This window comes from Sipha flava, unplaced genomic scaffold (assembly GCF_003268045.1).
Source record: "Sipha flava isolate LNK unplaced genomic scaffold, YSA_version1 254_pilon_pilon, whole genome shotgun sequence".
In the NCBI taxonomy this organism is placed as follows: Eukaryota; Metazoa; Arthropoda; class Insecta; order Hemiptera; family Aphididae; genus Sipha; species Sipha flava.
Genome location: NW_020272907.1, coordinates 85,177 through 97,523, shown reverse-complemented (window position 1 = coordinate 97,523; position 12,347 = coordinate 85,177). Strand labels below are relative to the sequence as shown.

Below are 12,347 nucleotides of genomic sequence, written 5' to 3'. Positions count from 1 at the left end.
TCACTGATAAATTACGAATTTGATTTTTCTATCTTCCTTATTTTTTTTTTTTCACTGATTCGAAAAGTACAACAATTTGTTCACCTTTTTTAGATTTTTAAAAGTGCACTATCTGGTTTCATTTAATTTGTGGTAAAATGATAATTAATGAGTAGTTTACGCAAATTAAGGGCTATGAAAAATTGAATAAATAAAAACGAGCGCAAACCAGGAATTAAAAATGAATAGAATTTGATATCGGTTAGCCATCTATGATACTAATAACCAGGGTTGGGATTTTATAGCACTTAAAATTGCATAAATATGCGCTATAATATTACCTTAAAAAATCGCTAAATAAGCTCTAAAAATATGCAATAAAAACAACAAAATATGAAACAAAAAAAAAAGGAAATTTATTATTTAATAATTTTTTTTTTTTTAATAACTTAAAAATTAATTTAAGTAGTTGCATAAGTTTTGAAAATTGGAGATAATTTAGTCACTCTGATCAGAATCCCGAAGGGCTATAAAAAAAATTACCCAATTAATTATCTTCAAAAATATAAAATAAAAAGTAAGCGATTTAAAATGTTTACCTTGAGTGTTACATTGAATTATTAAATGCTTGGCCAGATTTTCGAATTTGAACTTACGGCGGTTGTCTGCTAATAAAGTTTTGTACATCGAAAATGAGCGTTTGACGTCCACTGATACAATTGGTGCGTATTTGAAATATACAATTTTGCTACATGTAAGTTCATCAAGTAATTCACCAATATTTGTATTTTCTACGTCATCCAAGATACTTGAAATATGTTTTAATTTAGATAAACCACTATTTTTTTCTAAAACGTTTTTTAATTTGAGATTTATAGGTTTACCATGTTCATCATTTAGTGTTTAAAATGTTCTTTCAATATTTTTAATAACATTTAATGATGTGGCTAAGCACAGACTTTTTGCTTGCAATTTATCAATGTCTACAGATAAAATAGAAAAAATTGATTTTATGTATGCCAAGTTATTATCAAGATTAGATTTGTCTAAACATTTTTTTGCTTTTTCAATACTAACTGCATCTTTTTGGTCGAGTAATCCATTAATATGCCGAACTGCTTGTATATTCTCACAATAATAGGCAGCTGCATTAATCCAGGCTCCCCAACGTGTAATAACTGGTTCTGGCGGCAAGTTTACTCTAGGAAGTTCATTTTTAAATAATTGTAACCAACTTGGAGCTTTTTTAAATACTTGTTTAACACTTGATATTAACTTATCCACTGTACTGAAATGATGTCTAACCTGTTCTGCTACTCTGTGCAAGCCATGGACTGCACACGTCACGTGTAGCATTTTAGAATAGAAAACTTTGAGAGCCGTCCCTGCTTTTACCATAAATATGGTGCGGCGTCTGATACAAATAAAAGAACATGTTTATGTTGTACTCCGCTCGGCTACAATATACCCATTGACTTGTTGAAGAACTAACTGATAGTAAAAAAATTTGCTTTTCCTAGTTCTTCAGTATGAAGTAAAAATACAACACCTTGACGATCGGCTTCAAAACTACCAACAATCACATTAGCTATATACCTAACTTCTGGACCTACTCAATCGATAATTAAATATTCTTTGTCTTGATCCTTTCAGTTGCAACCCCGGGTAAGGTTTCAATATATTTGGCTGTAGAGGAAATGCATCATCTGCTACTATTACGTACGGCACACATTTTGTTCTTGATGGTAAAGGGTGTTCAGAAGGCAAATTTATAGAACATTCCTCAAGCATTTTTTTAAATTGTATGTTTGAAAAAACTTCTCCGTCGGAAATGCGTCCTTGACATCCGATATTAATATAGAAAAAACAATAATTTGCATCAACGATGGCAAAAAGTACAATACTGAAAAATCCCTTGTAGTTGAAGAACTCACTACCACTTCGATTAGGGACCTAGAGGGTTATATGTTTACTGTCCATTGCCAATTAGGGTATTGCTATAAATTAAAAAAACCATCAGCTATTAATTTCCATTCTTTTTCAGATCCAGGTGTCTAAAAAAACAAATATATAAGTGTTAAATGATTTAATGTATTAACTATTTAATTTTCATTTTTGTGGTTAATCAAAATACTCAGGAGTGTCTTATAGTTGAACATAATTCGCTTGTAGAAAATTTTATTGATAAAAATAAGATATAAAATATATATATATATATTATAAAAACATGAAATATATTATATTATATTTAATTTACTTATCAGCCTTGTAATTTTTTTAATTAAACTAATTCAATCATAGAATAAAATATTACACATTTAAATTAAAAATTAAACATAATACACACATTTTGACACTCTTGAGTCACTCTTATCAAAAGACTGTAATAATTAAATTTATTTTAACTTACCTTTACATATTCTATTAAACCATCTATTATTACTTCACAAACTTCAGGTACTATTACGGATATACTATGTTTAGAAATTTTAAATAAATACATTAGGCTACTGTATGCTGTACATGTATACTGTACCCGTTGCTAAAAAACGAAGTGTTACTGCAAGTCGCACAGTAACAGGTATAGCTTCTCTGAAATTAGTGTCTTTTCTAGCAATTCTATGGCCAATGAGATTTATGAGGAACTCGAAATCTGAACTAGACATCCGTGTAAAATTTTTAAAATGTCCATTATATCTAAGTTCTCCAGTTAAAGGATCAGTGTCATCTTGCCTTAAATCACGAATGAGATCACTTCCACTATACTTGTGTCTATTAGCTAGTGAAGGATGTATCCAAAACCTTTTTTGCTTCTTTTTCTTGGAACGAGCGCTCAAAATTACACATGCTGCTGCAGCAACAACTACATCCGCACTAGACATCATTACGCAGACTACTGAATTATTGATTTTTTTTAACATTATTAACATATTTTAATTTTATTATTTTTATTTGTTCAGAGATGTTAATAACTCAAGTTATTAAATTTAATATTAATGTTGTAGAACTGGTTACAAAGAAATGTTATTGTTATTTGTTATTTGTTTTATGTTAAAATGTTACAATCTGGACGCGGCTTTAAATTTTTTTTCACTGTTAACTTTACACTCACATAGTTGACAAAATAATACACTGTCGTCCACTTTAAACATTTTTTCGCCGAACTCAGATACAAAATTGATAACAAAATCAGCAGATAACAAAAACTAAAACTAAATTATCAAAATATATTATCGCTGTAATTGTACAGCGTTGCATCAGCATAATCGGTCTATTCATATTCGATTGATAAAAATCTAAAAACACGTTTACTAAAATACTATTTCATAAAATATGCCCAATTTTGATTAAAAAACAGGCAAAATGCAAAAAAGTCTCAAAAAATCCCAAAAAGCACTAAAAACTAGAAAATTGCAAAATATGCAAAAAAAAAAAGCAAAATAAAAATTTTTATTTGAGTTCCCCGTATCATGAAACACATTTTTAGTTTACTCTGCTATTTTTTAAGCACCTCATAAGAAATATGCAAATACTATAGAATCCCAACCCTGCTATAACTAAGCATTTTCATGTTAATTCGAGTAATCAACATTTTTCGGTAATTCGTTAACTAAATCAACAATAAAATTCTTGTATCTGTAAATATTGTTTTATCAATTTATGATTGATTTTAGTATACACGAAAAAAGGTATAAAAACAACTTCTATATACTCGTATTATAGCGCTTCAAATGTTGAAGCTTGGAATGAAAAGAGAATAAATATTTAACTGTTATTGTTTATTGTTTAATTTTTACTTGAATTAAAATAATCTGTTATATAACAGTAATATTAATATATTATACATTGTTTAATTAAACATTTACTCAAAGATTTGTTTTTGTAAATAAAAATAATCTTGAACCATGGTAACCTATTAAGAATTATGTTGCTACTATCCCATTTACTCTTATTCCGATAATCTTTATACTTTTTCAGTTATAACAATACATTTGAATAGTTTGGTAATATTAAAATTTATTTATCATTTTTATTTTAAAATATTAAAATTATATTTTATTAAATAACACGAATTTTTGAAGGTAACAATGCAGATCGTGATATTAACCTACTATTGACTGTTATCGGACAGTTCATTTGACAGGTGCGTTTCACTGCGATCTAGTATCTTTCATCATATTATTTTTTGAAAAAACGTGTTTTTCGAAAATCATGGAAATCGATACATACACGTTAATCAACGGAAAAACAGTCATATGGAATTTATAATATAATATATTATATTATAATAATTAATCAACAAATTGTTCAAAATTTGACTAAATTTACTTTTGAATCTTTAGTAATTAGTAATTTGTTTTAGTAGACCCTGGAAATTGGTCAATCCAACTTGATCCATATCGATATAATAAAAATCGGGCCTTGTAAAGTAAATAAGTAATCTTGTAGGCATAACAAATTCATGAAAACTTATTTACTTTAACAATTTTATTTAGACCAATATTGAGGGCTCTAATATTAAACAAACTATGTGCCAATAATAATTTTGTGTATTTTGTACAAATATCTAGGAGGAGTATCCTATCATATAGTAAATATATTTTGCACCTGGCCCCGCAAATCCTTGAGCTGGCACTGGCACATTCATGTTTGATACGCGTAAACCGCAGTTTTCTGAAGTCAATTTGAACTTAGCCCAAAACTATGTACATATTTATAAAAATCTAACAGTTAAAATTAATGAAATTTAATTTTTGATTTACTATTCTACCTTTTCAAACCCCTTAGACGGCTTTGTCTATTATATTTTCCACTCGCTCTCTAAGGTACTCATTATTATTATTTATTTTACTAACAGAATAAATTAATAGGTATCGAGTGAAACTCGATTGTAATTAACTATAAATTATAAATATATATTGATTTATGTAAAATATATAATATATATTCCACCACCAAGAAAACATCTGCGTGGTCCTCATAAAATTTGTAACTTACCTATACGTTGTATATAAATAATAGGAATATAACTATAAATACCTTTATAATTGAAATTATAAATCTGTGTTTATGGGTAACTGCAATGTATACCTATTTCTGATTGATTTATCGAAGACTTCTTAGGATTTAATCAAAGCCGGCCTTGACATCTTTTAATGTGGGTTAAATACCGAAAATCACGTATCTCTGTCGGTGGATCAAAGTAACTCAGATTTTAACCAAGAAAATAATGGAGGTTATGTACAATGACAACGGTCTGAGCCGTCCTAGGTGTTATGACATTGTATTTGTTTTTTTTCCTAATAGATTGTAAAGAATCTAGAAAGCAAAATATACAAATTATAATGAACTATGTATAGCCTACTTATTTTCATACTTACAAAAAGATTCCTTAGTCTCACTAGATATGTGTAGGCGTTACAATAGCCTGCAACAGTTAAAATATAGAAATGCTTAGTATAGATTAATGTTAATTTCTTGAAATGGCAAGTATAGAAATCTGTGACAATCAGTTCGTATTCAAATTTTTAAGAAAGATGTAAAGTTTATGAGACAAGATAATATCTTCTAGTGCATATATGTTTGCAGTGTTCGAACTGCAATCATTTTAGTTCGATTGTATCCTTGGTTGAAAACGACGTCCATTACCCTGCCCTCCCTCTTATTCAAAAATGTATGATTTTTTTCGTGTTTATTCTTAGTAAGCAATTTGTATGGAATTGTTGTAATAACGTTATTCCAACCCCTCTCGCATTATGTGAAGGAATAAATTATTATTTAAATATCCTGTGAGCAAGTTCTGTAAAAAATTCTAAAAATTATCGTACAAATTCTTATAAATTATGTACATATTATAAATATGTAGAAAATCATACATTCGTTTATTCGTTTATATTTAACATTTGTATTCCTTTACATTAGTTTTATTTTAATTTGACATCATTCTAAGACGTCTAAACATTTCATTATGGTAAGATATTTTTAAAATTTAATTTTTAGTATATCTAAGTGATTGGGCAGAAAATATTCTAATATCTAATATTTATGTTCCTATATTAGTTCCTAGCTCCTAAATTGTGATTATTATTATAGGCAAATTCTCTAACAAATAAGCAGATTAGAAAAATTAATTATTTTTTTTTACCCGAGTCAAAAAAACTAATGTCAATCAGACATAAAAATACCGAGATCGATACAAATAGTAGTCAAAATGATAGTGATAAGATTAAATTTACATAAATTTGCTGAACCCCTCCTCATAAAAGTTTCTGGTTACGCCACTGGGCTGCCGTGTTGTATTGTTGTACATTATGTTGTCGAAAAAATTTGATCAATAGCATGCCAAACGTTAAACGATCCCAATGTTTTCGTTGAAAACTAACGAGAAAGTCCGTTGTAAAGTGTGTTCAAACATGACGAACAAGTATGCGTTCTTACGCATATATATTTTCAGATTTATAACATTTGTCCCAAGCGCTTTTCCGTCGCGGTCAAATATCTCATCGCCGGTACAGCCTATTTGCACCCGTTAAAAAAAGATTTTGATCCGGAGGGCCCATCTTCCACTGAGAATTTCACGGATCGGAAAGATCGGCTGTTCCGTGCGATTTCTAAGTATACGCGTTTTGCGGATTGACTGTGGACGGACGCACGCGGGAAAAGATTTTAAGTCATTTGTTCCGCATTTGTTATGCATTGCGTGTTTATGTGTTTTTCTTATTGTGCGTTGGGTACGTGCATTTTCGTGACGAAACCCTTCCGAATAATAGGCCGTGTGTCACGTGTGCGCATTCTTTATTCGTGCGGTGAAGTTCCCCCCCCCCCCCCCCCCCGTCTGTATACGTACTGCATTTTTATAGGTACCTGTAGTGAAAAAAAGAAGAAAACAAAAAATGCAGGGAAAAAAGTTTTGTCAAAAGCGTCCGCGCGGAATCGACCTAGATGACCGCCACCGTAGCCGTGTGTATCCCACACGCACAACAAATAATGTTCAGAGTCGGTGCGCGTCGTTTGGAAGGCTAAATTATTTTACGACCGTAATGATACCCGCGTGTAAAGATGAGGTGTACGCACACGCACACGCGTACACTTAGTGCATAATGTACACAAACATTACACGGTGCAACGCCAACAAAAAACATCAACCGATTTCACAGCGACTCCATTGAATACTTGTTAACGCCGCCGAAGGATCCGTTGTATAATAGTGATTGTGTACATACATAATATACCTGTCTATTATACGAGGTGAAAAAAAAAAATACGAACATTATATTATTAGATTTATTTAGGTGTTGTGCGGGGGGGGGGGGGTACGCCCATAGTGTTGTGTAGTCATGTGTCCAAACACGCAACCATCGTCGCTGATAATGGTTGGTATGTACTGTGTATACCGTATATGTATATGTATGTTAAATGTTACACCCCGAGGACCATAAATTTGACGTTCGGTCGACTAACGAGCGGCCGCCAAAGGACCCTCGGAAGATATACGACGACGCGAGCGCGCATCGCACACGCAAGACCGTGGGCTCTCGGAGAAAACAAAACGAAACAAACATTATTATATAAGGGGGGAAAAAAAACGGTTTTTTCCCGACCCTGTTGTTAAAAAAATGAACGTACGGAGTGCAGTGCTAACGTCCTTTGCCCTTTCCGGAGAATATCGTTTTGTCGAGACTCTCCTGCAGCGCCGCCGTCGGTCCAAAGGAAGCCGCCCCGAGGACCGTTGCGTAAACCGTCTTTTCAACGTCCTTGTACCATTGTCCGGGATCGTTGTAATACGTCACATTGTACGGCGCACACACAACGGCGACCCGGCGCTTTCGCCGCTAAAAGGTTTTACGATAGCCATTATACAATATCTGTAATATGTGCCACACGAGCCGAAAACGTGACATTTGAAGTCTTTATTATCGCGTTACATTCCCGTGTGATCTAAATACGTTTCGGCTTGGTGCGTATACAACTTTAAACATTCCATATACGTGTGTGTGTGTGCGTGTGTGTGCGTGTGTTCTGTGTACATTGTGCGATATTGTTATACAAAACGGTTTCCTTGAAACGATATTATTGTGTTATGCCGTTTTTCCGGCTAGACCCGTTGACGCATACCTCGTGTATTGTTACTACTCGGAACTTAATATAATGGAAATCATTACAAGATGAGAAGATACACCTTTAATTTTGTTACGCTCTTATCTTGTAACGGTAAATCGATAAAACCGTCGGTAAAGGAAACGTGTTTGTTTTCTTTTACTCGTACACAAACCAAATGCGGTAACGCCATACGATTGTAACACTGTTCAGAATAGTGGCGTACATTCAATCTTGCTGGGGAGGAGAGGGGTTAACAAAAATAATCGTTATCATTTTTTTTTTCTCGTTGCACAGATAAATAACAGCTGTAAATTGATATTATTTTATACAACTTTTTTACCAATTTACAGTATACTTTTACATTACAGTAAATTAATAGGATGCACCGTAGCTCCGCACAAATAAAATTATTTTGTAAATCCGCAACTACGCATGCACTGTAATTCCGCACGGTCAATAAAATTAACGTACCGTAGTTCCGCATTCTAAAAATTTTTTAACACCGAAAGTTCACATGCATGGGCATCCCCAGACATTTTTCTAGGGAGGGAGGCAAAATTAATTTAAAAAATAAATGAAAAATTTTTCATACATTTTATCTATAGTAAATTATTATATTTCGTCATTATTAAAATTATGAATTAAAACATTACTGACATTTATGTATAATGTACAATTAAAACATCACTTAAAAAATACATTAAGATAAAATAGTCCGATTATTATTAATGATAGTTTTCATAGATAGCCGTCAGCCGTGCGTTGACATAATATGTTATGGAAACTTAGTAGGCCTATTTTTAGAAACTAATTTATCATTTGGAATTTTAACAATTTCTGTGGAAATAACATTATTCCAGGGGGGAGGGCAAGTGCCCCGTCTTGCTCCCCCTGGGGACGTCCATGTCCGCATGGCATACAATTGTGAGACCTTTCATGCCGAATTCGGTAATTTATTTACATCAGCATATCCAAATAGTGCAGTTTTTGTTAAAAACTTATTAGCTATGCAGACTGATTCTTACATACGAATTAATTCTGCTAATAATAATGAAAGTAGGATAGTTAGAATTAAACAAAAAACCAATATGAAATTTATAAATAAAAACATAGTTATATAACGACGGCCAAATTAATAGATATACATTTTTAAAAAGTTTGGCACCATTTAATAATATTTAGTTTTAATTTACATTATAATTTTATTACATTTAATTTTATACGAACGACGACGATATTTGTTGTAAAACGTCTTTATTATTATAAATTTTTTTAGTTTATTAGATTTTAGTTGTTACTACAAATAAAAACATAGAATTATATAACGACGGCCAATTGATAGAATACTGATTGTTTTTTTTTTTTAAATGATGTACAAAAATGTATACAAAAATTATGTGCGGAGTTAGTGTAAAGTGTAAAAAAAAACCTTGTATGCGGAGTTTAGGTGATATATTACAAAATGGCCACAATGCATGCGCAGTTACAGTGCACCGAATGAATAGCTGTTGGAATATAAAAACAGCATAGGTAGTTAACAAAACTTTTCAAACATATTTATTTAATTATTATAATATTTGTATAGTTGTAAATTTGAACCCGGACCCCCTCCCGTATATACGCCACTGGTTCAAAATGTCCTCCGTCAGTCACGTCTAGGTCGTATATTATACGCAATTGTACAATGGATAAAGAGTTTAGTATTTAATTCGTCCTTTTCTTATGGGTATGATGGGTACTTTGTACACAAAATTACCAGTGCAAACACAGGCATTTTACATCACTCTCATCACAGATCATGCAGGATTTCATGCCGAAAACTATGAACACTACTGCACGCTAAGCCGTACATTTTTAGTGAATTTATGTAACTATACCATTAATATATTTTAGAATAATTACAGAACATTTTACCTTGTCTGGATTTTCTGAACGGTATACTTTATAACTTATAAGGACGTCGCTCACCAATGTTCACGTTACCTAATGTATAGCTATATACACGTTATCTAACTTTGGTCAGACATTTCGTGTGGTTCGTGTCCTAACCTGGCTATAGCCTAACATAGATTATAAACAATATAAGCAACATTTTAAAGATGTTGAATTAGAAAGATAATAAATCCCATCGAAAACTGAAAAACTTCATTAGAAGTGATTATATGGATGCAAAACGAGGTAGCCTTATGTGGATGGAAACTATAAAATAATTTTGAAAAGTGCAATAGTCAAATTTCATTAGTATTTTAACTCAGCCTTTTACGCAATCATCGTTTGACTTTGGACGTTGACTGTTTTTAAATTGTATTTTAACTCTACAATAGAATTAGTCTCTGTAGATTTACAATGTAGTAATAATGTAGCATACGTAAACTGTTATTTATATTATTATTTTGAAAACGTTGGCTTTTGTTATACGTTGTACTACAGTCATTTAACAATGTCCGTTTCAGTAAATTCGTACGTAACTATAAAAACTACTAAAGAGCAAATTTATTATAATCATAAAAAACTCTGTTGTAGACGCTAAAAGATTACCCGTGTACATACGTACGTATACCTCATGTGTACACAGAAGAACATAATAATAATACTTTTGTGTACACTTCTGCAATACAAATGGCTTTTTAAGTGTTGTGTGAAATTATTTAGCGATCTATTTAGTACGTGAAAAGAACGAGCGTGAAAAATGCATCCGTGTTACCCTCCGATGGTGTGTATAATATACATATGTATACAATATCATCCAGCTCTATAGAGTCCGCGTCAATACGACGTGCCATGCGTAAAATACGATTATGTGTATTATTGGTGGTTAAATGCCACCAGCAGGTAGGTACACAGAAGCACATTCGAGGTACCCGCACGAAACGTGTCAGTTTAGCGATCTACGGGGGAGGGGAGGGGTCGATGGGGGTGAGAGTAGAGAAAAAATGGAATCAAAACATACCGCACTCGGGTTCGTTAAAAAAACAGTCAACCATTGAACACGACGATATCATTGTGTTGACGACCGGATCCTCATTTTTTTTCCACAACATTTTTTTCGCACGCGTAAATAATAGGTGTACACTCGCACAGCGTGTGGCAACGTCTCGTCGCGGACGTCCGGGGCTAGGGAGGAATTCACTCGGAGTGGACAACGAGAATACACAATAAACATATATCATGTACTGAATGAGAAACTGACGATTGTGCGGGGGGCGGGGGAAAAAAAAAGATCGATAATATAATCCGGAAGAAATGTACAACAACCGGGCACTGTAACCATTATGCGATTGTATGCAAAACCTTGTAGCTTAGGTGCACGACTGTCCGTTTTACTCTCGCAAATCGACCGTCATATTATATTATACACCATTCATCAGTGTCAACTGCGCGCGTGTGACATCGCCAAACGACACAAAATAATTTATAATAGCGCTATTGTGGCAATGCGGTTTTCACGTAGAATTGGGTGTCGGCTGCGAATAGTACAATTTATAATAATAACAAGTTCGTCGACAGGACACCGCACCGCAGCCGCCGTCGGAGGACTTCGACTGATGCGTCTGTCGTGCGTGCAAAGAACACCATTTACTTTTATACATTTTTCTGCAACAACGATCTTCACGACTACAACATGTTATTATCACATCGAGCTGAATTGTACTGTTACAACATTACACTATACACTTCTGCAGTACCGTAGTAAAGAAGTCCGTGAATGTTAGAAAAAACAATTACTTTTGTACTTGGTGTATCTAATACACTTCACCGTACATATTAATTACTCTAAAATACAATTGTTGTTTGTATTTATACATGATTCATTATAATAAGTGGCGTAATTTGGACAGCACGAAGAATATATGCACATACGTTTTGTAGAATTTACAAACCATCAAGGTTATTGGCCCTCCGTTCAGGGTTAATGGCCCGCGTATAAAAAAAAAAAAAATTAAATTACGTCGTACTATATTGATTTGATATTACCGGGACGCAGTATAGCGTAAAACTGTAGGTGAATATTGCAACATCACCACGCGTCGAAAAAAGTTTGGAAAAATTATGCAATGTGGTTTCAGAGTACACGATACTGGGAATGATAATAAAATCATACAAAAACTCTATTTTGTATAAGTTAGAGGTCGTTGTTGGAAAAATAAGCCATGAGAACAACATACAAATGTTAGTGAGGTTTCAAATAAAATAGAAATACCTAAATAAGAGTAAAGAAAATATCATATTAGTTTATTTAAAATTATTTAGCAGTGGTACCAATGATT

At 32.6% G+C, this 12,347-nt stretch overlaps 1 pseudogene; it reads right to left on the bottom strand.

Moving 5' to 3' along the window:
* Positions 1-477: 477 nt before the first annotated feature.
* Positions 478-1,335, bottom strand: LOC112684642 (annotated as a pseudogene).
* Between the last annotated feature and the right edge of the window lie 11,012 nt (positions 1,336-12,347).